The sequence below is a fragment of the Myotis daubentonii genome, chromosome X (genome assembly GCF_963259705.1).
Source record: "Myotis daubentonii chromosome X, mMyoDau2.1, whole genome shotgun sequence".
Classification (NCBI taxonomy): domain Eukaryota; kingdom Metazoa; phylum Chordata; class Mammalia; order Chiroptera; family Vespertilionidae; genus Myotis; species Myotis daubentonii.
Genome location: NC_081861.1, coordinates 14,279,245 through 14,282,035, shown reverse-complemented (window position 1 = coordinate 14,282,035; position 2,791 = coordinate 14,279,245). Strand labels below are relative to the sequence as shown.

The following is a 2,791-nucleotide window of genomic DNA, read 5'->3' as shown; positions in this document are numbered from 1 at the left end:
GATGCACTTTATGCCCAGCAAAAGAAGTTAATGCACATGGACCTGAAAAGTGCCTGGATGCAACTCTGGTTCAGGCATAGTGTTTCTCATTGCACTCAGGCTCTTCAGGCAGGGATGGGAGGAGGTGGAAATCCCTATTTAACCGTGTGCATAAACTTGAGGGCTTCCACCGTGGTGGTCTCAGCGTGGGCCCTGGGGCCCCACAGGAACTCATAGCGTGCAGGATCACTATTGGGCACCTGGCGGTACACCAGGTACTGTTCCTGCACCCAAACTTTGGTGATGAGCTCCCTGGGCTCCCCATAGAGCCAATGTACCTTCCCATCATGCACCCCTAAATCATTCAGGACAGCCCAGATTTTCTCCTCAGTGGCACAATCACCCCCTGAGGCGATCACACACAGAAGTGTGACCAGGAGGCTTGTGTTGGGAAATCTGTGCTCATCGCTCACCATCCCATCATAGGTTAGCCCCAAGGCAGTGACCAGGACATAGGTGTGGGTACTGGGGTCTACTTCCCTCACAACAACACCAAAAACCAACTCAATGCACTCAACGGCCGCACTGAAGAGCTCAGGAAAGTGGTCCTAGTGCTCTTTGATGACACTACTCAGTATTTCTGCCTTTGTGGTTGGCTCCTTTGTACGATACTTCAGGAGCAGGAACTCCACCATTTCCATCATCTTCGAAGGCAGTGATTTGTGGAGCAAGAAATCGGCATCATCTTCAGGGCCTCCCTCAGTGTTTGGACCCTCTTCATTTTGGATGCTGGAGCTCTCATCTTCAGATTGGCTGCATGGAAAGGCTTCCATGGCATGGGCGGATGGGCAGGCACGCTGAGGACTCTCGGGAGGACTTGGTGTCTCAGCAGCAGGCACCTCCTCTTGGTTGTCTATAAACAGGACAGAGGGGGAGGAGGAGAGAGACATGGCATCTTCCTCTTCCTCCACCTCCTCCTCCTGCATAGCCCAGAACAGCTCCCCCGCCACCAAGTCAGGGATCTCAATTGGGTACGGAAAGTCTTCCTCAGGCTTCAACGGCTCACTCATATGATGACCGGGCTAGATGACTCGTGCTCGAACAGTGACTGAGTGTGAGCAGAAGATGGGCGATGAGGAACCACGGGCCGGGGGAAGAGTGGGAATGTGAGAGGCCTGAGCTGAGAAACACACCCTAGGCGGAACTGACAAAGGTGACTTCCAGGTCTCCCCTTCAGGGGTTTACATGGGACTCACAGGGCTCACTCCTGATCAGCCTGCCCACTAAGAACCTGAAGTAGGAAGTGACATGACTGTTCAGGGTATAGCAGGCACAGCACAGGGTTCTGTAGCTGACGGTGGGGTGTGGTGGTGTCAGGCAATGTGAGGACCCTCTGACATGGGTGGGGAGTCCAAGGGGACATATTCATGGTAGCCACCTCACTTTAATTCCTAGCACTTCCTGGCCTCCTGCTGTTCTGGAACCTGAGAATATGTAGAGTAGACCAAGGCCTTCACCTCCTCCAATCCGGGGCCTCTTCTGGAGGGAACAAAGGGGCACCTCAGCATGCACATGGCAAGCACATACCTGGGACCCCAAAGCTGACAGGAGGGGCGGCAGGACTCTGTGAGGTGCCCTCTGTTGTGGTTGGGAGGTTCCTCCGTGCACACGTAGGATACCCACCTTTCCCCTGCCAGGGCCTGGCCCGTCACTGCCTTCTGTTGGCCTGAGGTCAAATGCTCAGAACAAGGCCACACACACCTGACACTTCAGTGAAGAAACTGAGCTGGCTCCTCATGTGAGGATCAAGAAGGGGTGACTGAAGATTTGGATCCATCTATCCTAGGTTAAGGCTCTGATCATTTCTCACCATGACGCACTGCAGGGTTTCAGACCACTCTCTATGCTGACTGAGCCCAATCTACTTAGACTTAGGCCTCACCTCCCTGAGGTACAGGACTAGGAAGTGACTGAGGTGATCCAGGCATTATTCTGAGTTTCCCCAATGCTTTCAGAGGAGGCAGGGTAGGTCTGGCTTCCCATGTGCTCTGCTCCGCTTCAGTGCTCACCTTGATTCCTTGCAGGATCTGGGACTCCTCTCTCTGCTGACCAAATGTGGATCCTGGGGATGATACAACGTATGGTCTCACACCAAGGTCCTCACCTTGCTGATAGCTCTGAGACAAAAGTGAACACGAGCTCCATCTGCCCCCACCCCTGTGCAGGTGCCCACACAACTGAAACCAGGGCATGGGCCCATCCATTCCGGGTAGAGTGCCCGTAGTCTTGCCTCAGGATACTTGCCTTTCTTCCTGGCCTGGCCTGGGTCTGAATCCAGCTGACCTGATTTCACCATGAATAACTGTCCTCAGTGAGAAAAGCTCAGGAGGAGCAGGCATGTGGAAAGGGAGAGCATGTCACACCCAGGTACCCCTGCCTGGGGAATCTGGATGCTGAGGACAGGACACTCCCTGATGCTGAGGGCTCTCTTCTTTTCTCAGGGAGCACATAGCTGCAGTTTCCCACAAGAAAGCATTCACACCTTTATGACCCTTCCACAACCTCAGCTCCTCTTTGCATGAACTGAATCCATTCCCTCTGACCAAGGCCCTGTCTTTCCCGAGTGCCCTCAGACAAACCTGTGAAGGAACCAGCTCTGCAGACCCATGCCAGGCCTTTCCCAGGGCTGACAGCAGCACAGTCTGGGTTCAGGGCACCCATTGTCTAGAGTGTGGTGTCCTCCTTCCTCCCCGAGCTACCCAGGTTTACTCAGAGAGTGCCTGGGACCTTTCCCTTCTGCTGAACTGAGAAT

General features: G+C 54.1%; 1 pseudogene; it reads right to left on the bottom strand.

The window, feature by feature from the left end:
• Nucleotides 1-70: 70 nt before the first annotated feature.
• On the bottom strand, nt 71-1,049 carry LOC132224809 (melanoma-associated antigen 4-like; annotated as a pseudogene).
• Nucleotides 1,050-2,791: the final 1,742 nt, after the last annotated feature.